Source organism: Dermochelys coriacea, chromosome 1, assembly GCF_009764565.3.
Source record: "Dermochelys coriacea isolate rDerCor1 chromosome 1, rDerCor1.pri.v4, whole genome shotgun sequence".
Taxonomy (NCBI): domain Eukaryota; kingdom Metazoa; phylum Chordata; order Testudines; family Dermochelyidae; genus Dermochelys; species Dermochelys coriacea.
Genome location: NC_050068.2, coordinates 12204237 through 12229564, shown reverse-complemented (window position 1 = coordinate 12229564; position 25328 = coordinate 12204237). Strand labels below are relative to the sequence as shown.

At 43.4% G+C, this 25328-nt stretch overlaps 1 protein-coding gene across 4 annotated transcripts in view; it reads right to left on the bottom strand.

Moving 5' to 3' along the window:
* The window catches only part of GDPD5 (glycerophosphodiester phosphodiesterase domain containing 5), a 340687-nt gene that overhangs the window by 247108 nt on the left and 68251 nt on the right, over positions 1–25328 (bottom strand). For 2 of the 4 annotated variants that reach the window (XM_038387649.2, XM_043504050.1), the window contains exon 2: positions 16064–16160. The exons of the other annotated variants lie outside the window; for them this stretch is intronic. The gene's annotated coding sequence lies outside the window, so the exon portion shown is untranslated. The remainder of the gene's footprint in view (positions 1–16063; positions 16161–25328) is intronic. 4 annotated transcript variants of the gene reach the window in all.

Here is a 25328-nt window from a genome sequence, read left to right as displayed (position 1 = left end):
TTATTGTTATATATAGCACTCAAAGCGTAATAGGCACTGCACAAAGCAAACAAACAGAGATTATGTGGTTCAAGTGCCAAAGAGTTTCCAATCTAATTTAGAGATGACACAATGAATGACTGTAGCAAGTATCGGAGGAATGGGGGCAAAGGAAGACAAAGTGTACAATAATAAGATCATATGATGACCCATATTTGGTATGTGCCCATCTTGATTGTTCCATTACATGTATAATTTTTTTAAAACCCAAAAGAGAAAAAACACAAATGAGGATGGAGCCATTTTCCTTTCTACTCTATTTACATCATCACGCAGCATATTGAGTTATTGAAGAAAGGCATTTTCCCACTTGACTTGCAACTGTGGATCCAAACATCAAGTATTCTTTATTTGCATTAATCTTTATTTACATTAATCGAGTTTCAAAGTCTGAAAACAGATCATGTATAAATCTTGAAGCTCTCTCTCTCTTCTTAGAGCTGCAGCTGCTACAGTTACATGAAGTGTTTTGGGACACTAGAGACCAGATTTAATAAGTACACGCATTACATGATCTCAAAAGCATTACAAATATCATTTGTTTTGCAGCTCGGCATCGCAATTATTTCAGGTGGACACATGCAGGCAGTGGATGTGCTGGCTGCCCTTCCTGCAGCCCCCATTGGCCTGGAGTGGCGAACCGCGGCCAGTGGGAGCTGTGATCGGCCGAACCTGCGGACGCGGCAGGTAAACAAACCCGTCCGGCACACCAGGGGCTTTCCCTGAACAAGGGGCGGACCAGCTTTGAGGACCACCCATTCTTTGTTTTCAAAGAATGTCTTTACATCCAGGTAGAGGTCATGTCAAATCCAATACTGGAGATCAAAGTCATTGAAAAAAGGGAAGAGAGCTTTAAAGCAGCTATTAAAGGGAGACTCCCTGACTTAGCAAGATAAATTGAAGTTCACTCCCAAGTCTGACCGGAGAGTCCTGTTGAGGGGGGAAAATAACTCCATCTGCAAACCAATTACGTCAACTACTATTTTGTTTTCCTTACCAGAGGGACAACCATGAGGGATTTATAAACTCATTGATGGATATGACTCCAACAGCTATTAGTCAAAGTACTTTCAGTTAATTTAAAAGATAGATATTTTTATTACCTTGAACCTTAATAGCATCCATTCTGTTACACTCCGATACTTCACGTTTTCCAAGGCATATCTTACAATATCTATAGCTATTACAGATAGCACACTTTGATAGCTAACAATTATAGTTTGCAAAGTGCTAGTCCGGTGAATAGATCCATTATAGCCATCAGTTTAACACAATGTTGAAATGTAGGGCTAAGATTAACTATACAATTCTGGCTCACACATACTAGAATTTTCTGTCTTCACAGCAAAAGAACAGCCTCAGCTCTTCCCCATAGTGATGCCCTAACAAGCCAGACCAGAGTTGACCTTATTCATTCATAAGAAGCAGTTGCAGCCCATCAGACCCCCAAACACAGCAATATCTTACAATTCACTATACACTGACCAAGTAACACCTCTTTGTGGCCATTCATGTCCAAAGAAAGGGAGGTGGACCCAAATGTCTTCAAGCGGCAGGTGATTTTGAATGCTCAACCCAAGACACCTTGGGCCAAAGTTTCCGAAGTACAAGCCCTGAATGAACCAGGATGTTGGTTTAGTGAAGCTCTGGGAGGAGAGGGGTGTGTCACAGAGCGTGGTGGGAGCTGACAGATTGCTGCCAGCAGTTGGAGGAGGAACTGCCGTTTATCTGTCACGGCTACTGAGGAGAAGGAGGAGGAAGGTTGGATGTAAAAAGAATGCCATGATCAGAGGACCCCAGGGGTACGAAGGAGATCCCGCCTCAGGAGGGGAGAGTCTGAACACTGAATTTCTAACAGCCTTTGACAACTCAGTGGATTTGGAAAATAAAATATTTAACGAGGGACAATTCCCAAGGTAACAGACTGAAAAAATCAGTTACGCAAGTGTTCACTGAGCACTAATAAACCAGGCCACAGGGAACATATAGACCTACAGTGGCTCAACAATAAACATGTTCTTTCATTTCATAAGTGGTGACGTTGTGTATTCTATGCCCAGAACAGGGAAATACCTAGGAGTACCATGGGCAGTAATTTCATCACTGGCTTCACCAGGCTCCATTAACAAGCCATTTTACTGCAAATATGGAGCAGGCACCACAAAATTATTAATAATTTCTATAGCTACATTCAGCCCTAAAGATCTGTCTCTCTCTCTCTCTCGCACACGCACACTAAATTGCAGCCACTTCTTGGGTGGATATGGGAAGTCAATCAACATAACAGAAGGGGGGCAATTTTGGTCAAGAAGGAAGTTCTAAAGGATTAGTCTGGTTAAGCACCCACAAGAGTACTTATGCGTGTGTTAAATTGAGTGCAAAACCTCAAGGATTCTTGCAAGGTTTCTGGTATTTCCGGATCCCTAACAGGTCAGGGAAAGTAGGGGGTGGGGAAAGAGTGAAAACAGATGCTCACAGTACTTGTACCTTGGCCAAAATAGTCCCCACCCATGCACTCACATTGATTACTGAAACTCCGTTCTAATTCCCATGGGATTTAGCATTCCCTGGAGCCTGAGGGCACTTGAGCCTCATGTACCAGAGTATGCCAATATTCAAACTAGACAGATCCTAAGGAAGGTCCAAAGCTCCTTATGCTCACAAGGAGCAGAGGACTAGGTAAGGGGTGATCAGCCCAGGAAGAGAGGAAAGAAAGCGATGGAGATGGGACTTGCCTTGAGAAGTGGGGAAGTCCAGGTTATGGAAACCTTTTTTTTTTTTGGCCGGGGGGCTGGGTGGGTTAAGAGAACGATCCAGGAGGCAGACTAACAAAACAAAATCAGAGATGAGGACCATGGAGTGAAGATAAAAATGAAAGTGGGAGACAATTAAAAATTGGGTGGTAGGAAGATAAAAGGAAAGGAAAGGAAACTGCGGCTCCAGGGCCAAGGTTTTACTTGTTTTTATTAGAGTCAAACCATGGAAGAGAGAGGGGATTGGAAAATATTAGTCAGAGTTAATTAGGTGCAAACAGTGGGGGAGGCTGTTCCAGATGGCGCTAGTACAGCACTAACAGGAAAAATGCATCTAGTTCTGTGGTGAAGAAACGCAGAAGCAATCCCGTCCACGGAGTTTACTTGAATGGAAGATTTGTGACAGGGAATGTTACGATTCCGTCTGGCAAGAATAAGAAGTTAACTCCAACTTGCTCAGTGCTGTGGCGTCATAAAAGGGGTAAAAAAAAATAGCTGCATTATTAAATACTATGTCATGAGAGAAGGCGAGATATTAAAGGTGCTGGGGTTATTTACAGAGCAATTTGTGCAAAGATTTTCCAGAATAAGAGTCTCTCCAAGCAACAACAAAACCTATTCAAGCAACGACTCCTTGTATCCACTTTAGTCCATGTAGGTCATTACAGAACCTACTATGGAGTGTTCCGTTTATAAAAGAAATATTGCTGAGTTTGGAGAATGTGAGTCTTCAAGTGAGTAACTAAAAAAGTGCCAGGTGTGTGGGACATCATCTGCTTCATAACAGACCAAATAATCATGCAAAGAAAGGAATGAATGAGAAAAGTCAACACATCCCTCCCCTGCCATTTATTATTGTTTATAGAAGTCAGCTGGCAAACCAGACTCTACTGATGTCTTGTATGCTTACTGTCTCCCATTAAGAAAAAAACCCTATTCAAATTGAAAATAGGGATGGATGTACATTTACAGACACCCACTCTTCAGATCAAGCCGTTGCTGTGATCAACTAGTTTGTCAAGAAAGGGCTGTGCTGGGTGGGGTTTTTTTTGGTTTGTTTTTTTAAGACTTTATGGTTTCTCCTAAATTCATTAGAAACCAAAGTGGAGTCAACATTGAAAAAAGCAGACACCCACGTAAATGGAGCTACCAGGCTCTTCCAAACTCTACAGCAAGGACAAGTCCTATGGCCATGAGGGTCTCCCAAAGAGTATTTCAGTTTATTGACAATCAGAGTGAAAATCCATTGTTTTACTGTTAATCCAACAGTCACATCAGATTTTCCGTGACATTTTTACTATTTAATATGGATTATTTACCTAGCACTACTTGGAGAATCAAGAAGGGACAGTCACTACAGGAGGTCACTTTTTCTGCCTGTAGACTTAGAGCAATCCACTGGGTTCATCAAAGGCTGGTTTAACATCTCAAATGGGTTTTAAGAGGCCCCATTAGTAGATACAACTATTACATTTTCTTGTACAGCGCTTACCATCCTAAGATCTCAAAGCACTTTAAGAAGGTGGATAAGCATTATGATCCCCATTTTACTGGAGGGGGAAACAGGCACACGGAGGTTAAGTGACTTGCTCAGAGTCACATAGCTAGTCAAACTTGGGACTACAACCTCTGACTCCCAGAGCGGTACTCTAGTCACTGAGCCTCCTCATGCAAAGTCAACACAGGGAAATTACTGGTACAATGGCAACGAAAGGCACTCAGTACCTTGCAGGAGCAGCATCACCAAGGGACTACAAAAGATCAGTGAAATCCTGGACCATATCCCAACACCCCAGTCATGTCAATGCCCAAACTCCCATAGACAGCAGTAGGGCCAGGTTTTGGCCTACTGAGTATTTATGATTCCATCCATTAGAGGGAAGAAAGACTTTAGTTGGACTAGTATTAATGCTTATAGTATAGCTTTAAGAAGATTATCCTTTCACTCACATGGTAAAGGCTTCCATTTCTGGAACAGAAGAATTGAAAATCCTTAATTACAATTATCAAGTTCTATGTGGCCATGCCGCTCTCCTGGAAATAGTTTTGTTTGCTACCTAGAATTTTTACAACACTTACTCAACGCAAGTGTTAGGCTATTAAGATACCAATCTAATTGATTTTTCCTTCTTTTTATGTAAAGCCATTCTCTTACGGTGTTGTAAACCCAGACACAACAACATGATGAACCAGCAAACAAAAGGGGGGGGGATGTAAGTGAAATAAATCATAAAAACAACCAAGAAAGTTTCTCCAAGTTAAGAGAAGTGTAAGAAGTAAACAAAGCATAAATGGTTGAAGTGTCACTTTAAATTGGGATTTAAGGGGCTTATAGGGCTCAAGCTAAGGGGCTGTTTAATTATGGTGTACACATTCGGGCTTCAGCACGTGGAACCTTCCCACCTCGCAGGGTCCTAAAGACCAGGCTTCAGCACGAGCCCAGACATCTGCACCAAAATTAAAGAGTCCCTTAGCTTGAGCTCCATGAACCTAAGTCAGCTGACATGGGCCAGCTATGGATTTTTAATTGCAGTGTCAACATACCCTGACAGACATTAACTGGCTAACTTTTCTCCTGTGACAAAATGCACCTTCCATATTTTATTTCCCGACCAAAATCCTTTTGACATCAACACAGCTTCTAGATTCCAGCTTCTTCGGCAGCCCCACTTAAGTGTTCATTTCAAACAGATGTAAAACAAATCACTCAACCCTGTGAAATTAAACACCGGGATGTATTGAACCCTAAGACACATTTCTAACCAGCAAATGATAATTTCTCCTTTTAAGAAGTCAGAATGGTGTGACGGTGACTGCAAATTATCCTCCGTGCTAAAAAAAAAATTAAAGAAACAGCAGGGAAGTTATTTAGAAATTTCTAAAGCTCATTTAGTTGGAAAGGTGCCTTACGGAAGGAATGCAGTAAATCGCTTCACCAGGTGAAGTGGCATGTACATTCTTCGACAATCACACAGTTCCACTCAGTCACTCCATGTCAGCTAGCAGCAAGTTTTCCTTTCCCGCTCCTATCTGCTCTACCCTCCCGCCAGGTAAAAATCCAACTGCTGATATTTTCAGATACTAAATGTTTCTTCAAGAACTGGGGGAAGAAGGTATTTGTTTTTACTCAGATCTCTTCTGATTTTAAATGTTAAATGACACTTCCTTGGCATTGGCTACATGGTTGGCACCAATTTTAAATACACTGTTCTACAGCGAGTTGCATGCAATATATAAAATTATCACTATTAGACACTGGAAAGCCCTAAAATGGGTCATCCCCGGTGCAGGATTGGTCCCTGCTGTATGTGGAGGGTTTGACCGATCAAGCTTTGAAAGAGCCAAGCTATTGGATGCTATTCCAGTCTAAGATGTAACCAAGTCACACCTCCTGATATCCAGCCTACCATTTCCTTTAAGCAGCTTTATCCCTTGGATCACTCTAAATAATTCCACTCCTCCTTTGACATACACTAGAACTAGGTAATATAGGCACAGAAAATGGTTAAAGAAATTTTGAATTTATCTACGAGCAGACTTCAATTTTTATGAATTTGTTCATTCTTGAAAGTTATTTGACAGATGTTGTCCATGAACAAGTTTGAGTCTTGGGGCCACTTCTGAACTGTTCACTGAGAACCTGATTTTTGGAAAGTTAAACACTTTCAAGCATAGTTGCTCAGCACCTCAGAAAAGGTGCCAGAGACTTTTGCTTTGAGTATTGCTCTGCAAGATTCAATAGTTAAAACTTACGAACATGAGGGTTTGAATAAGTCACTTGTGGTGTGAACTCACATGACATTTCCTTATAAATATTATACAACTTTATTTAGTTTTAGCGTGTTCTAATCAGAAAACTGATGGTATAAACATGGTGCTTTTTTACTCAACATAAATGCTCCTTGTGCTTCTCTCTATGTGCTCCTTTTACAGACACAAGAGACTACTTCACTGACTCTTAGTATTGCAGAGTCAACGTAGCTGTGGACTAGCAAGCTGGATTCTGCCCCAACTCCCACAGCAACCACCAAAACAACTGGCTAAGTTCCAATTGCAGAAGCTTGGTAGTGATAAGAGGCAGAGATCCTGGCTGAATTTTCAGAGCCCAGGCTACAGTTGTGGGCCTGGTGATTGAAAACTCCATCTGACCTGTAAACTGATGGAGTCTGGTCTCAAGGCACTATAAAGATGGAACCACACAATGTCACATTTAGATTCATGTTTCTGACTATAAACTGCCCTTAAACTTTTAGAATGCAAGTCGGTCGAAGTAAGAGAAAGTGGATGGGATCAGGCCATTCTGATTTTGTGAGGCTACCAACATCGCATTCAATGAAACCAAAAGCACAAGGCCCATCCTCAGACTGAGTCTTTGATTAATCCACATAGCAAGACGCTGCATGCAGAAGCAGAAACCCAAGAACTGGTAGCATCCACATATATATTATAGCCGGAATGCCTGAATATACCAAGCAGTACAGTTGCCCACTAGATCTTTCTACCCAGCCATAGGTTGAAAAGCTATTCCACCTGCTGGAGACTAATTACTGTTGCTTTTGTAGTGGCAATTTCCATACGTGAGAAATAAATCTGCAAAATAGTAACCATTGTCTCCAAAACCTGAAAAGGAAGAGCATATCCCCAGTAAACTGGTGTAAAGTAACTGCAATTTAGCTTCTATTCCAGTGCAATTTAAGAAGGGGAACAGAAAATAAGAAAAGGGAGAGAAGAAGGCTACTTTTTAAATGTAAATTTCCACCAGGGAAGGAGCATTTTGCCAAGTTTTAGCCGAGTTTATGAATTTTTATGGTCAAGTTATAAACCCCCTAAAAAAGGTAGGTTGGTCAGGATGTATTCATCTTTTCCATTATGAAACGCTAATTATAGCAGTGTTAGTCAATGCTGCAATGATAGATCATAATGATCTGTCTCTTTATCCTGGGCCCTTCTTTTTATTAATTTTTTAGCCTTCTCCAGGCTGTTTTACATAATCTAATAAGATGGAAATTTAAGCTAATTCTCTCTTCCAACTAGATGACCTTATTGTGTTACTGGTGGCAAGGCACAGCAATTACTAATATTTAGTTCTTATCAGAAATTATTATTTACTGGGAATATTGAATATGTTCAATATTTTAAGAAAGGACAGGGTCTTAATAAAAGTTTTATTTTAAAAATTTCCTTCCTGGTATTACTAGCACCTGACACCAGTAAGACTGAAAGAACTCGAACAGCCTAGAGATGTTTTTGTTTGGGTTTTTTTTTGGCAATTATCTCTCCTTGGCCAACAAAGCAAAAAGCTTGCCGGTTTCACTGTTTCTGGTCAGCTTCCCTTTTCATCCAACAGAAACCCAAACACCACCGTGGGGTGACCCAGCTAGGCAAGGCTAGACTAACCGTGAGGAGAAGCAGAGGCAAGCCATGATAAAAAGAGATCATTGGAAATTTTTAGAACTTCATATGGGAAAACTCAAAATTGTACCAGGAGCATAAACATAGAACATTACTAAATACTTACTACTTATAATCATAAACTATAGGTGATCTACTCATTAACCTTCATGAGCTTGTACATGCTCCTCTTCCTTACTCTGTGTAGAGACAAAGTGGGTGAAGAAATATCTCACAATTACAGTAGAACCTCAGTTACGAACACCTCAGGAACGGAGGTTGTTCGTCACTGTGAAACGTTCGTAACTCTGAACAAAACATTATAGCGGTTCTTTCAAAAGTTTACAACTGAACCTTGACTTAATACAGCTTTGAAACTTTACTATGCAGAAGAAAAATGCTGCTTTTAACCAGTGTGACAAAGTTCCCCCTCTACCTTGGTGGGTCCTGCGCTTATTGGTGGATTTGCTCGCCTCAGAGATTCACGGCAGCCCTCAGTTTGGCCACTTTTGCTAGTGGCTCAAACCTGCCATTCACTCAGCTAACCTCAACACTGGCCAGCATGGGGAAAGGGAGGAGAACAATCCCCTCAGTCTCTGCTGACCCACCTAGTGAGTCAGGGGATAGGCCAGGAACCTTCCCCTCTGGTAGGACCCACAGTCCAGGTCTCCTCCTCTTGTCTCAAATAGGGAGTTGGGAGGATTTGGGGGGAACCGGGCCCACCCTCTACTCCGGGTTCCAGCCCAGGGCCCTGTGGACTGCAGCTGTCTAGAGTGCCTCCTGGAACAGCTCCGCGACAGCTACAACTCCCTGGGCTACTTCCCCACGGCCTCCTCCCAACATCTTCTTTATCCTCACCACAAGATCTTCCTCCTGAAGCCTGATCACGCTTGTACTCCTCAGTCCTCCAGCAGCACGCCTTCTCACTTCCTGCTCCTTGCACACACCCCCACTAACTGATAGGAGGTCCTTTTTAAACCAGGTGTCCTGATTAGTCTGCCTGCCATAACTGATTCTAGTATGTTCTTAATTGGCTCCAGGTGTCTTAATTAGCTTGCCTGACTTCATCGGTTCTAGCAAGTTCTTGATTGTTCTAGTGCAGCCCCTGCTCTGGTCACTCAGGGAACAGAAAACTGTTCATCCAGTGGCCAGTATATTTGCCTTCTATCAGACTCCTGTACCCCCCCGGTCTAAGTCTGTCACACCATCTTAATTTAAATGAAATAAGCACAGAAACAGTTTCCTTACTTTGTCAAATTTTTTTTTCCCCCCAGACTTTCCCTTTTTTCAGTAGTAATTTATGTTTAACACAGTACTGTACTGTATTTGCTTTTTCTCTTTTCTTTCTTTCTTTTTTTTGGTCTCTGCTGCTGCCCGATTGCATACTTCCAGTTCCAAATGAAGTGTGTGATTGACCAGTCAGTTCATAACTATAAGCTTCTATTATATCAAATGCATGGTTACTAACAAGAACAAGAGAGATTACTTAATGTACTGTGTCACTTCAGAGAAGAATCAACTTTTCCTCTCCTTGGCTGTATGTCCAACTCCACTCTTGCTGTCCTGTTCTTTGCTTCTCTTCAGTTTGAAGCACTCCTTAGATTCAATGTTCCTGTGACTATCCCTCTTTTCACTGAGTTTATCCACAAGCAGGGTTTCTTCACCTCACGGACCTCAGTTGATCAACAGGCATCTTTGGACTGTATTCATTTAATAGATGTTCAAACAGTCATTCTTTCTGTTCACGTACTTTAGGTCCTTTGTTGGTGGGCTTCTTGCTTTGTTTTTAGGATCTGTTTTCATCTAACAGCTTTTTGATCAATTCTTTTTCACCAGTTGTTTCCTTTCTGTTTTTTCCCTGGATACTCTCTCTCCACTAAGCATAGATTTTATTTCCCTCTTCTTCCCTTCACTGATAGACTTGGGTATGTGAGCAGGTACTATTTTCCCTACTTCTCCTGACCTAAAACGTTTCCAATTTTCCTTCTTTCCTCCTCCTCTCTTCCCAGTGCCCTACTTTTATTCTCCTATTCTTCTATCACCACCTCAGGCACCGGGTCATCCGCTAGCTCAGCATTTTGATTCTTCTGCTTCTCTAACAGCTTTTACCAACTTCCCCTTAGGGTGGATTCTGAACCCCATACCCAGCCTGAGCTGCCCACTCACTAGCGGTTTCTCCCTAGCACAGCATTCTCTGCGGCTGCCCCACCTCCTCCCCCGGATGTGCCGCATCCCCCCCCATTGCTTCCTGGAGCTCCCCCACCCGGCAACCCTCCACCCTAGCTCACCTCCGCTCCGCCTGCTCCCCTGAACGCTCCACTTCTCCCCCCCACCCAGGCGAGGGAGAGGCAGCGCGTTCGGGGAGCAGGCGGAGCGGAGGTGAGCAAGGGTGAGGGGGAGCGCAGAAAGTAATGGGGGGAGGGCACTCCCCGCCCCAGCTCACCTCCGCTCCACCACCGCCACCTCCCCTGAGCGCACTGCCGCTCGGCTTCTCCCTCCCTCCCTCCCAGGCTTGCCACGCCAAACAGCAGGGAGAAGCGGAGCGGCGGCACGCTCAGGGGAGCAGGTGGAGGCGGAGCGGAGCTGAGCTGGGGCGGCGGCGACACATTTCTAGGGGTGGCATGGCCGGCGCCAGAATGCCGCCCCTAGAAATGTGCCGCCCCAAGCACCTGCTTGTTTTGCTGGTGCCTAGAACCGGCCCTGGTACCAGGGTGAGGGTTACTACAACAGTATTGCACCAGCGCTATGGGGTATGTTAAAGCCTCCTCTTTTCCCAACATTATTCCCAAAAAGCCTCACACCAACACATGCCACATCTTGCTGGGGGGGAAAGCATCACGTGCCCATTTCCATTCATGGGGAGTTAGGCTCGGATGTTTTTACACAGCACCTACTTTTTGGTCCTATAACTGCTTGACTCGACAGCATCCCCTTAAACACCTCAAGGGACAGATGTAGGTCATCATCTAGATCTTTCACCTTGTTCCCAATTTCTTTTCATGGCTTAATAAGATTTTATGTTATCTAAGGGGGAGAAACACAGTTGTCACCAAACACTTATTCAAGCCATGTGTTCTCATCCACGGATTTGAACCCAACATATGCAGCTTCAACAATATCATGCAAGTCTTCTTGCCCGCTAGCAGATAGTACGGTTCTTACATAGCCGTAACTGGCACAAGCACCAATTGAAAGGTTCCTTTCAGAACCTTTTACTAGCAGTTTCAGAGTGAAGTTTCAAAATTCTCTACACGTTCCCAATGCTTTTTTCTCGCAGTACACTAGCATATGGATTGGGGGAAAAAAAACTTTGTCTCTCCACTGATTATTGCTGATCTATTAAAAAAAATTCTAAAATTGACAAGCACATCCTTGGTGCTTAGCAACCACCCACCCACCAGCCACAACACTGCATGCAATAAATAATTAGTCTCAGATTTATACATGCACTCTACAGAAATACTAAACTCAAAATAGAGGAACAGAGCCAACCACTTTGACACAGTAAGGAGCTGGCCCTAGTTTGCAAAGTTTTTTCCTAGCGTTGGATCAGTTCCTCTCAGTTTCAAGAGAGCTTCTTTCACAAGCTTCTACCCGAATAGAAAGTCACTTAATTTGTCCTACACCTTAGAGACATGGCCAGCAATGCTAGCTTTGTCGTCTAACCAAAGCAAGGGGCTACCTGAGGCCCATTAACGTCACTGCAACTTACTAGATGGCTAGACCTTAGCTGGCTCTGAGAGGGAAACCCACCAATCCAGTGACCCCCATTTTGGGCAGCAGCCAGCCCTAAAATTAGACCCACAAAACACACTGACTGCTGTCCGTCTGCTCTGCTGGCTTCTCCATTAGCAGCCAGCAGGGCACTTAAACATACTTGAAACCTGCCCTGCTTCCAGACGGGCAGGTTCCCAAAAACATCTATGCCACACTTGCTCACAATATGCTTTTAAAAATACATAGAACCATTCATCGAGACCATTGGACACTTTAAAGGGCATCGTTCCCAAAGCGAAGAGGAAGGGAAGGATTTCGAAGGTGAGATTTAAAAAGAAATGAAGTGATTCACTGGCTCCAAAGAAGAGTTGGGGAACCACAAGCGAAAGAGCTACACAGAGCCCTCCCCCCCCCAAGCTGTGGCAAGACCTGCCCTGGTACTTACACTATGGGAGATAGCATAAGCCATCCAGCCCTGGGATAAGGACAAGTTAGTTTTTCCAATTCCTGGTCTCTTACTCCCAGAATCAGCAGGAGCAGAGACTTCTTCAAAGCAGACACGGAACAAAAAAAAAAAAATACAAACAAACCCGCCTCCTCTCTATGCAGCTTCAGTCATCAATGCTTCTGCCCAATGCATTTGTAAATTCCATTCTGACTGATCACAGGGCAGGGATCAAAACTTCAGGAACCAAACCAGCTGAGAGAAAACAGGGATGGATCCATGAGGTTCTTTAGGAGGGATACCCCTTAGTGCAGGTCACTGAGGCAAAAGATCATCTTATTGTTGCACCATCCCCGCAACTCACCACCATCCCATTTTTGTGCTGTATCTGGTCACCTAAACTGTGAGCTCTTATGGGCAGGGACAGTCTTTGGTTATGTTTGTACCACGCCGAGCCCAACAAGACATTTATCGAGGTTCCTCGGTGTTACTGTATTACAAATAAGAGGATGATCATAAGACCTGTATTAAACAGACGTAGGAAAGGCCAGTCCACACAGTTTAGCACCAATAAAAAGAAACATGCGGGTAGGATGTGGTGTACCAGGCATTTGCTGCCCCCTGCCAGAGACTCTGCTGCCTTGAAGCACCACACCCCAGAAAGTGACCCTTTAAGAAAAGAAGGGCAAAGTTTGGGACCTCTGGGGTTGCCTAGAAAGGCCTCCCAGGGTTAGCTGCATGCAGAACCAGCAAGACTTGGTCCTCCAACAGTTAGAAGGGCTGGGAGAGCAGGTGGCAGCCAATGAGGGCCCAGCAGGCCAAATAAGAAGGCTGGCTACTTCTATCAAGTGGCAGTTCCTGAGTGAGCCAGGAGAGAAAGGATGGATTTTCTCTCTATCATAACCCAAGAAGCCAGGCCGGGTCAGGGCCCATTGCTGGCCACACTTTGCGCTTAGGTCACCGAGAGACTCTGATTTACTCTATGAATGGAAGGCCCAGATGGGCCAACCTGAGCTAGACATGGGCCAGGCTGCTGAAATCTAGGTGAGCTCATGAGACACCCCCTGGCTCAGGCAAGCCAGTGACAGAGGCGAATGAAGGTAGCACTATACAAGTCAGCAGGGTGCTTTAGAAGTTAAAAGCAAATTGGAAAATGAACAGGCTGCAAGTTGCTGTCAGCTTCTACCTCTTACTGCAAGTTCCAGTAGGCCAAGAGAAAGATTATCTGGCACATTTGGGTGTATGCTTTCTCCCCACCATATAGTTCACTATCAACTTGCTCCTTGTCGACAGCACTGAAGGAGAGAGCCTTGAGGGGGGATTATTGGAGTGAAGAAGGAACAGTGGCTTGGTGAACCAGAAATGGGCGGGTATCACCCGCACAGAGGGGTAAGTGGCAGGGGTAGAGTTAGAACAATTGCAAAGTTCTCCAAGACCTTCAGATGGCAGACACTCTAAAGGGCAGCGTATTAGTCCCTTCACTACCTCCTGCCATACAGCAGCTAAATAGCTTTACCTTCTGGCAAGCTGTCCGAGAGAATGGAATCCAAGTGCCACAGTCAGTCTCGGGAAAACCGGTGCAACTCCACTGAAATAAACGTCCTGTGCCTGTTTACACCAGGGCTGAAACAGAGTCCCACAGCGTACAAAATCCTTTAGGAGGAGACCCTTCCATGGAGCCATGAACTGTAATATCTATTACACAAAGTGGATTTGAATTTCTCTCATTCTTTGCCATTTACACTAGAATAGCAAACATACTTGCTTAGAGACGAATGGTTCCTTCCCCAGCCATCCTGCTTCACACCTGCCCTGTCATGCTACCTAATCAATTCCATGACATGTAGCACATTGACACAGGAGCTCATCTTCTACTGGACCCCACGCTGAATTTGGGTCGTGAGGAAGAGTAGAAATGGCTTTAAGGATAGCCAGTGACATTACTGTCATTATAGACTATTCCTGTAGCAGAGCCTTCCTAGTTGCAAATGTACAGTAAGAATTAAGGCCGACTTTACACATACACACATATAACTGCCCCTACAACTTTCATTGATTGCCTCAACTTTCTGGGGGGAAAAATTGTCCTTTTGAGCCAAATCTTCCATGCTTCATCTCAGCCCAAAGTCTAAGTTGTTCGATAAATGAAAAAAATCCTATCACCACCTTTTGCATTATTTAAAACGTCAGTTGCAACTCCAGAAAGGTTTAAAAAAAAAAAAGACAAAAGGTAAAGGTCAGAAAGGAAGGATACATTTACAACAGTGGGTGCAAACCGGAATAGTTCATTTACCCTATTGGAGGATCTGGCCCACAGTTCCCACCCTGAAGCGTTTCCAGTCTAGTTTTAGATATGGCAAGTGGGAATAAGGAAGGGGAGGGGTGAAAAAGGAGGGACTAGCACAGCAATAAGATCATGGGATTACTCTACAGACCAGGGGTGGGCAAACTACAGCCCTGGCCACATCTGGCCCTCCCAACGTTTTAATCCAGCCCTCGAGCTCCCGCCGGAGAGCAGGGTATGGGCCTTGCCCCGCTCTGCATGGCTCCCGGAAGCAGTGGCATGTCCCCTCTCTGGCTCCTACACGTAAGGGTAGCCAGGGGGTGCTGCACGCTGCTCCCACCCCAAGTGCTGCCCCCGCAGCTCCCATTGGCCGGGAACCACAGACAATGGGAGCTGCAGGGGTGGCACCTGCAGACAGGGCAGTGCCCAAAGCCACCTGGCCACAGCTCCGCGTAGGAGCCAGAGCAGGGACATGCCACTGCTTCTGGGAGCTGCTTGAGGTAAGCGCTGCCCGGAGCCTGCATCCCGACCCGCTCCCACACCCCAACCCCCTGCCCCAGCCCTAATCCCCCTCCTGCCTTCTGAACCCCTCAGTCCCAGCCCAGAGCAGCCTGAACTCCTCATTTTTGGCCCATCGCAGAGCCTGCACCCCAATCCCTAATTTCATGAGCATTCATGGCCCGCCATACAATTTCCATAGTCAGATGTGGCCCTCGGGCCAAAAAGTTTGCCCACCCTACTACAGACACATGCACACCTCTTGTTAGTGCAAGATTCTGGATGGGAATTAGAAATATTTATAAAAGAGTATCATTTTCTGATTTATTAGCAACTATAGTGGCTTTTGTCACCCCACACATCATATATTCTTATGCAAATGTAACTCACGGACCTCCTGGGTGTGGTGCTCTGTCTCCTCTAGAGGCAGAGAGGCCACTTAGAGATTAATGAGTTTGCTACATACTTAGCTAAGGGCCATGTGGCTTTTAGCTCATGCAGTAGGGCAGGGGTCAAACAGGGGGTCACGAGCTGTCTGCCTTCACCCCAAACCTGGCTTTGCCTCCAGCATTTAGAATAGTGTTTAAATATATTAAAACATTATTTTAATTTATAAGGGGGGCGGGTCACACTCAGAAGCTTGCTATGTGAAAGGGGTCACCAGTACAAAAGTTTGAGAAACACTGCAGTAGAGGCTCAAGCATTTAGTTCCAGAATTCCCAGGTTCGATTCTGCCCACCGACGACCACGGTCTGTCGGTGTTACGCAAACGTCATTGATGTAACGCTGGAAAGCGGTTACTTCTCGGCATGAAAAGTTGCTCTGTAAACGGAGCAGAGCAATATTACGGAGAAGCCATTGTAGCAGTTACCTAGTTAGAAACAGGACTATGGGATACTGGGGAAAAAATTCCTCGATCCTGTTTCTTTTGCTTACCTTTGAGTTGACTTATCCGTACTGTCAAAGTTTCAGCCAGAACAACTTTAAGGAATCAGAGTGACTTAAGGGAGACAGACCCACTGTGTTGCCAGTGCTGAGAAGGGAGGGAAAAAAAAAATATGTAATCTTCATCTCTGCAGTTTTTGTCTGCATTTTCTATCCAGAGATGAGTAGTTACAAGACACAGTCCATTACTTTAGGCAGATAGGGATTTCTGGTCAGACCACAGAGTAGCCCAGGAATCTAGATGTTTTCACACTTAGCAGCTCACCATCCCCCAGAATTCAAAACTTTATGCATCCCATGTATGAATTTATGCCATAAATTGTGCTTTCTAATTCACTCCACAGATGTGCATCCTAGCATGGTTTGGTTCACCCTGGAACCAAAGCTAGCTGTTCCATTACTATCACAGAAGCTAAATAAGAACCCTTGGTGCATTCATACTGCATTGTATAGCTCCCCTAAGCTAAACTAGGATGTGCTATAGTTTTATCATCTATTTCTCTCTGAAGGGGCTCATTTCATTTGGGCACAAGTATCATTAAAAGAGCAACAATATGATGGGCTGTTTTTGGAAAAGTTCTGCTCAGCCACTGACATGGTTATCAGTCGCATCAGTTCAAAAGATACTTTGTGCAGCAGATTCTGGGCTTTTAAAATCTAAATATAACCTGCATGTCTTCTCCTGTGGATAGAAGTCTCATGAGGCTGTTAGCGAGTTGCTGTGACTATGCCTTTAGTGTGGGAGCCATACTTCAAAGAGCAAATATAGCATCACATCACCTGTTATTTGCCCGATTCCGAGCTCAGTTTTACCAGGGCAAAAGACAGGGATGCCCTTGCAGTTGCTTTGAATTTACATTTGCAAAAATGAGATCAGAACGTGGCCATATGTATACAAGTTCAATGCAGTGTTACAATCCCATGGTTAGTTACAAGAAGGCTGGGGGCAGGGCGGGGTAGAGAGAATGTTATAGTTCAACAATAAATAACTTTGTTGTGTTGTACCTGTATGTCCTGTAGCATATACTTACACCCCTATGCCTATCTTATGGCATTATGGAACAACTGTAGCTGCTCTATAGCTCAGGTTGGAGACAGCTTTCCCATTATAGGCTGATTCAGCAAGAGACTTAAGTGCATGCCTAGCCCCACTGGCTTCAAGGGGACACTGCATGTACCTAATTACTTTGCTGGATCATGGCCTACTAGAGGAGACAGAACCTGCCTACTGCCTTTACAAAACATGGAGAAGATATTCCAGGGTTTTTCTCTCTCTCTTTGTTTTGCCTAGTCTGTCTGTCACTTAAAACCAATCTTTGATCTCAAGCACTTACAGAGGAACGGTGTGTTTGTTTCCCCGTAGTGTTCTGAAAACACACATTGTCAGAAACTGCCCCCCTCCCCCCACCCACAAGCTCAGAGTGCTTTGAGAGGGTATTTTGCATAAGAGAAGATGCTTGACTACTTAATTTTAGAGGGATGAAAACAATAAGGTCTCTATAGGAACAAAACAAACTTCTCTATCCTTTCTACCAGTTTTTATGAATCTCCATATAGAATTCTACAGCTAGTTTAGGATTATTATTCAATTCTGCAAGTCCTTCCCCATAAATTATCCCCTAATTCAGCATCTAATTTCAGAAGACTAAACTGTAATACTGTGCTTAGTCAGGTTAATGAAGAGCCCATTAGTGACAATGAATCAGACAGGAAATTGTGTCTTATTTTGACTCTCACACAGGAAGCAACAACAAAATGCTGTTAGACAAAAAAAAATCCAAACCCCACACCCAATAATGCCATTACCACAAAGAGTTAGGAGCCTCTGGTGTGATCAGGGGATTTCTGGAGAACTCTACCACAAAATTTTGCTGCGAGCCAACTGGAATCCAAAAGGAACAAAATTATGTAAATTGCTTGGACTGGCCATACATTTCAACTAACAGCACTGGAAATTAAGCCGGAATTAAAGTGACATGGTCATATCAAATCTGGACTAGCACTTTATTCCAAAATTTGATGCCAGTAGAAGCATTTCCAGGATACTTTCTTAAAACCATTACGAAAGGGTTTTGTTTTCTTAATCACTCCCCAGCAAGATTTAAAGTACCACCATTGAGACGCTCCTGTACTTCACATGCTGCAAAGAAAAGTTTACTAGATACAAGTGAAACAGACTACTTCTTTTACTTCTCAGCAACACAATGAAAACAGCCTAAATAGCATAGATAGTGAAAGGGCAAAAAGATAAGATGTTCAGTCAGTAAGAGGATATTTGTAACATAGTAGGTATTTGTGGACTGCATTACAAAAATCTGAGACATAAGGTGGGTGAGGTAATATCTTTTATTGGACTTCTGTTCAAGAGACAAGCTTTCGAGCTACACAGAGCTCTTCTTCAGATCTCTCATTGACAGAAGTTGGTCCAATAAAGAGATATTACCTCACCCACCTTGTCTCCCTAATATCCTGGGACTAGCAGGGCTATAACAACACTGCATATGATTAAAATCTGGGTTGTTATAAAGCCCTGGGGACATCACCGCCAGATTCCAGACCAAGAATTTGAAACAACCAAATAAAGAGACTGCTTCCAGAGACTCCATTTCAGGTTTGCACAGTGTTTAGTGCATGCTGGCAGAAAGCTTTGGGAGTTTAGAAAGTGCTGTGTGAATACTCATCCAGGGAAGGTGCAATCAATAGGGTTCAGTTATGTACCATATTGTTGACATAGGGTTGGGTATCTGACCTGTCCAAAAATAATTGTACAATTAACTGGTCAGACTTTGGTCAAAAAATGATAAAATATTTTAACGCACTGATTTTTTAGAACAGTAACAAAAAAAGGAGAAAGACTTTATGGTTTTCAATTTGTCTAGCCCTAAATAGATACTTATGCCTAATTACAAAAACGAAGTTACTTAACAGTTATTTTAAACTCAGAAAAATGTGAAATACAATGAAGTGAAGTTTTTTAAAAAAATGGAAAGAATTATCTTTTTAGCAATATTAGGTTATCATTTCCATGTCAACGCTATTCATGACTGAACAGTTACAAAAACAAAAAGAAAAATGAAGTTAAACAAAAATAAAACAAACAGCAACTATAAAAGAAAAGTCATTTTAAAATTCATTATGCCAGGTAGGCAGTGGTCCACATCTTTGGACATCTTCATGGCCCTGTGTTCCAATCAAAAAGCTAGCTCCTGCCCACATCAGGGCATTCTTGCCGGAATATTTGACAGTGGTCGACTAGGCAGTCAATGGACTGGCTTGCCAAGCCTATTGTCAAGTATTAATTCCTGAACTGGAGGAGCTCCCATTACCTAGGAATATACCTACACAAAGAGCTCATTTAGATTTGCTCTGAACACATATACAAAGTGCACATACAAACTGGTGCGGGGAGTTAAGAAGGCCAGATTTACCAGGCTACTCCACCCAGCTCAGAGATCATCACTTTTGACTGCCTGCTCCACAAATGGCACAGCAACTTCTAACAACCAGCAGGGGAACTGCAACTCACTCTGATGAAACTGCTGCAGTGGCTCACGTGATGGTGACACTGTATGATATGCCTGACAGATTGTAATTTTGATGATAAACTTCTTGGACATCAGCTACTTCCAGCTCACTCCTAGTGAGCAGTGGTAATTAGAATGGAGCTACTGAACATAAGAACGGCCATACTGCGTCAAACCAAAGGTCCATCTAGCCCAGTAACCTGTCTTCCGACAAAAAGAAAAGGAGTACTTGTGGCACCTTAGAGACTAACAAACTTATTTGAGCATAAGCTTTCGTGAGCTACAGTGAGCTGTAGCTCACCAAAGCTTATGCTCAAATAAATTTGTTAGGCTCTAAGGTGCTACAAGTACTCCTTTTCTTTTTGCGAATACAGACTAACACGACTGCTACTCTGAAACCTGTCTTCCGACAATGGCCAATGCCAGATGCCCCAGAGGAAATAAACAGATCATGTAATTATCAAATGATCCATTCCCTGTCACCCTTCCCTGTCACCCATTCCTAGCTTCTGGTCGAGGTCACTAAGAACAGGCGTTAAGATTTCAAATTGCAAAATCATTTTAAGAACAGATGGTTACAGACTTCACAATTTTTGTACAGACCTAAACTTTGCTAGGTGTTAAAGCAACTAAGTTTGACATGTAACAAAAAGCATCAGTCTTCACTGCAGACTATTTAAACGCCACATTTCAGCTATCAAACTTCAGCTGTTTTTGAGCAAAGTGCAATGAGAAATTTTTTACGACAGAAAAGATAACGTTTTCCTCTTTACAAAACTCGAAAGGCTGATGGGATGGTTTAAGCTAGAGCTAGACCAAAGAATTGACGGAATACTTATCAGAATATGCTGATTCATCAAAATCTAAAAGTTTTGCAGGCATGCACTGATTTTGACTTATTTTGATGGAAAAAATTTGAAATGGTTCAAAACTAGCACAGGCAATTCATTTTTACTGTACAGTACTGTACAACATTATCCAAAAAACATATTACGACATCAAAACAAAATGTTTTTGTTAAGGTGGTTTCAATGTTTCTGAATTGAAAAACATTTGGAATTTATGTTCCACAGAATATCTTGTAATTTTTACTTTTTAATACCAGTTCAGGACAAAATTTCAAAACGTGAGTGTTTCCCACGGGATGAAAATTCCATTTTCCAGTCAGTTATAGTTCAAACTCAGCTGTTTCATCCATTTACCTGCCACAACATGAGTTTAGACCCTGAAGGTTCCTTTTGCATCTTGCCTGTTGTATCTAAAGTCAGACACCAAATGCAGAGTAAGGGAGAGAGCTTTCTCATCCATGTTAAACAGTAGTCAGATAGACCGAGAACCTTTGATTTATCTACCACTAGAGAAGATTACTGTATCTCAAGAACTGGTTTAAATAGATTAGGTATTCAGCAGGTTTAAAAACCACGTCAATCTCAATTCTTAGGGCATGTCTACTCTTACCTCCGGAGTGATCAATCCAGCAGGGGGCGATTTATCGTGTCTAGTGAAAACGTGATAAAATTGACCACCTAGCGCTGTCCCATCGACTCCGGTACTCCACCGGAGCGAGAAGTGTACATGGAGTCTATGGGGGAGCGTCAGCAGTCAACCTACCGCAGTGAAGATACCACGGTAAGTAGCTCTAAGTATGTTGACTTCAGCTACGCTATTTTCGTAGCTGAAGTTGTGTAACTTGACCGACTTAGCTCACCTCCCCCCGTGTAGACCAGGCCTTACACTGTGAACCTAAACATAGACAAACTGGAATGCTTCAAATAGGCCTGGACTACTTATCTCTTTATGCATCTGTACCCCATTGAACTCTCTCAAAATCCACTGCTTTCAAAATCTTTGTCAGAAACTGTGAATTAAGTCACCAGAGAGCATTACAACCAAACCAATTTAGAATAATACTAGCATGGACATGGACCACGCCTATAACCATTCCCACACCATTTCAGCATAACTAGTGTGGACACACTTGAACCAGTTTAAGCACACAGTTTATTCTTTAAATGTAGACACAGTCCTCGAGATTAGGACTTGGCAAATAAAAAGCAATTAGTTCACCTCTCAGGAAAAAGCTATACAGGTTGACACCAACATTTAACCTCACTAGCCCACACAAAGCTACATTAGCAATAAATGCTTTTGACCTAACCCCTCACCTCCTGGGACTGGATAAAGAGACAGTGTCCATGCAGTATAACATTGCCAAGGCACCCCAAACCGAAATACTTTCAAAAGCAGGAGCCGTTGCTACAGGAGCAATGTTACACATTAACAATTCTGATCAATAAGACACACAGGTGGAGGTTTTCAAAGCAGCGCAGGTCAGTTAACCATTAAAATTAATGGAAGACGTAGGGTTACATTCCCCTGCACTGCTTTGAAAATCTCAACACTGGGATGTCACAGGATGGATGTCGGGGCAGCCAAGAGACACGCTTGCTATACCAACGATCTCCGATTCCAACTGGGTTACACAAGCTGACATTCCCCAAACACAGAATTCAGGGACACATCTTTGGAGGTGCCAAACAGTCAATTGGGAACTGCAGGTGCTCAGCATCTCTGCAGATCAGGCCCTTGCAGTAAGTGGGGTCATACTGGCCCCAAAGTTGAAGGGGGGACAAGAAGATGTCCTGACCCTGTTGCCCCACCTTGAATTTCCTGTTTCTTTCTCCCTCAATTCCTCAGCTCCGATCCTCTCCCCTAAAGCTCTCTCTCCTCACCTTCCCAAGTTTCCCCCACTCCCTGGCTCCCCTTCTGACCCAGCCTCACCCCTTCCCACCAATACCTCCTCCCCTTAAGCTTTGAGAAGTGACAGAAGATTCCCCCCGCCCCCCACATCCTATACCTGCTGGAAGTCAGAATCTCGCCCCCCCCCCATCATCACCTGCCTGCTGGAGGGAAACGGCCTTTCCTTTACCACTTCCCTAGCTAGCCTGCAGAGCCAGCTTGGTGTGTACAGCTGAGCAGCTATCGGGTGACTTTGCAGGTGACAAGGGAGTTTTGAGATAGAGAGAGCGAGTGAGCGCACGCGCGCGAGCACACTGGACATTGCTGTCCTCTTACAAGACATCTTATCCCCAATGGCACTGCCATACCCATGCACCTACCCTCAGTTGAGGGGGAATATTCTTTCCCCACTTCCCTGTATATTTATGCCCATATTTATAGGCATCTCACTCTGACACCCAAACACACTAAAATTAGTGGACACTTCGAAACTTCTGCCTAGATCTTGAGGAAATAATTGAAAGGCACAATCATTAGAAAGTCTGGTCCTGACTTATGACTCAAAGACACCAGGCCTCAAAAAAAAAAAAAAAGGCATTTGCAAATGGAGGCCAGAAAGACGAGGAAGGAGTTCTAACTGACAGTTCTAGGAGCTTGATTGCCACACGTGCTACCAAGCCACTGCTCAGAGAACAAAAGGCTGGTAAAAGTTGTAGGTGCTGCTGCCAATATGTATGTTCCCCTTCGACCACTCAGGCAGCAGGCAGGAGGATAGATTTTAAGGTCAGAAAGGAACCTCTGTGACCATCTGTTCTGACCTCCTGCAAACAGGTCAGAAAATTTCAACCAGCCATTCCTGCAGTGGAGGGAGTTACTCTTCCCTGTTACAGACGTGAAAACTATCAAACCAGGTAGCTTATGGCCCAATTATTTTTTTATTGTTTGTATTAGAGGGCATCTTTTAGAAAGACATCCACAGTCTCAATTTAAAGACTTCAAGTGATGGAGAGTTTTTCGTTTCCATCCCCCAGATTATCATTGAAAAGTTAAAGCTGGGGGTAGGAGGAGGAAATCAAGCTAAAAATAAGCCACAACTTCTAACTATTGGACCTTGTTACCCTTTAGTCTGCTCAGTTACAGAGCTCTGCTGCACATAGGTACTTATCAATTATTATCAGCACCTTCTCTCTTTGACAAGCTATATAGATTGTCTCAGTGCAAGACATGTTGGCAAGTTATAGTAGCTGTGTTTTTAATTTTGTGCCACCATTTATAGACACCATAGGCACTGTAGAGTTTTGGTTATTTTTTTAAATATTTTAATTAAAGCCCTTAATTGTTACAGCAAGAGGTACTATAGAAATTACATACCAAAAAAAAGTCAAAGGAGCAGCACCAATTTATAGCAGCTGAGGACTTGGCCTGCACGTTTTAAACTACATAGTTACACAATAACAGGTTTCAGAGTAGCAGTCATGTTAGTCTGTATCCACAAAAAGAACAGGAGTACTTGTGGCACCTTAGAGACTAACAAATTTATTGGAGCATAAGCTTTTGTGGGCTACAGCCCACTTCATCAGATGCATAGAATGGAACATATAGTAAGATAGACAGACAGATAAATTCGAAGTTGCCATACAAACTGTGAGAGGCTAATTAGTTAAAATGAGCTATTATCAGCAGGATTAAAAATCTTTTGTAGTGATAATCAAGATGTCCCATGAAGTGAGCTGTAGCTCACGAAAGCTTATGCTCAAATAAATTTGTTAGTCTCTAAGTGCCACAAGTACTCCTTTTCTTTTTGCAAATACAGACTAACCCGGCTGCTACTCTGAAACCTGCCATTTAGACAGTTGACAAGAAGGTGTGAGGATACTTAATTTAAGGAAATAGATTCAATATGTATAATGACCCAGCCACTCCCCGTTTCTATTCAAACCCAAGTTAATGGCAACTAGTTTGCATATTAATTCAAGCTTAACAGTTTCTCATTGGAGTCTGTTTTTGAAGCTTTTCTGTTGCAAAATTGCCACCCTTAAGTCTTTTACTGAGTGGCCAGAGAGGTTGAAGTGTTCTCCTACTGGTTTTTGAATGTTATGATTCCCAATGTCAGATTTATGTCAATTTATTCTTTTGCATAGACTGTCCGGTTTGGCCAGACAGAATAGCTTCAAAAACAGACTAACGAGAAACTGCTGAACTTGAATCCTCACACCTTCTTGTCAACTGTCTAAATGGGCCATCTTGATTATCACTATAAAAGTTTTTTTCTCCTCCTGATAATAGCTCATCTTAACTAATTAGCCTCTCAGTTTCTATGGTAACTTCCAGCTTATCTGTATGTATGTACGTACGTACACACACACACACACACACACACACACACACACACACACACCTTAGTATACGTTCCATTCTATGCATCCGATGAAGTGGGCTGTAGCCCACGAAAGCTTATGCTCTAATAAATTTGTTAGTCTCTAAATTACACAATACCTCATCCACAGATGCCTGCCTCCTTCAGTGCACAAAATGCAGCAGCAGCACTTTTGCTTGGGACCCGTTCAGCGACGCGATGAGCATGGCACATGGACAGAAGATGCTAGAGTGGCACGTGTGCAGTGTTAATAGACGGTTGAGGGTTTGGGAGCAACAAGCCAAAAACACGCTGCAATGAGTGGAGGAAAGATGGGAAGTGGCAGTTTTTCCACCAGATCTGAATGCAGCCAAATATGAACATATTTACATTAGGCCGGCGGGGGAGGGAGGGGACACCACACACCTCGCTGACCCCAGGGCTATCTCCCTGCCAAATTTCAAAGTCCTGATGCAAACTATGGAGGCGCTAGGGCACTTAATTCTTCACACTTCATTATGGGAAAAATGTTAAGCAGCCTAAATAGAGGAGGCACTGCCACTCCCCCAGTAATGCACACTTCCACATAAGCTGGTCTCTCTGAGGGGTCGGATAATAAATATTTGATCAAATGAAT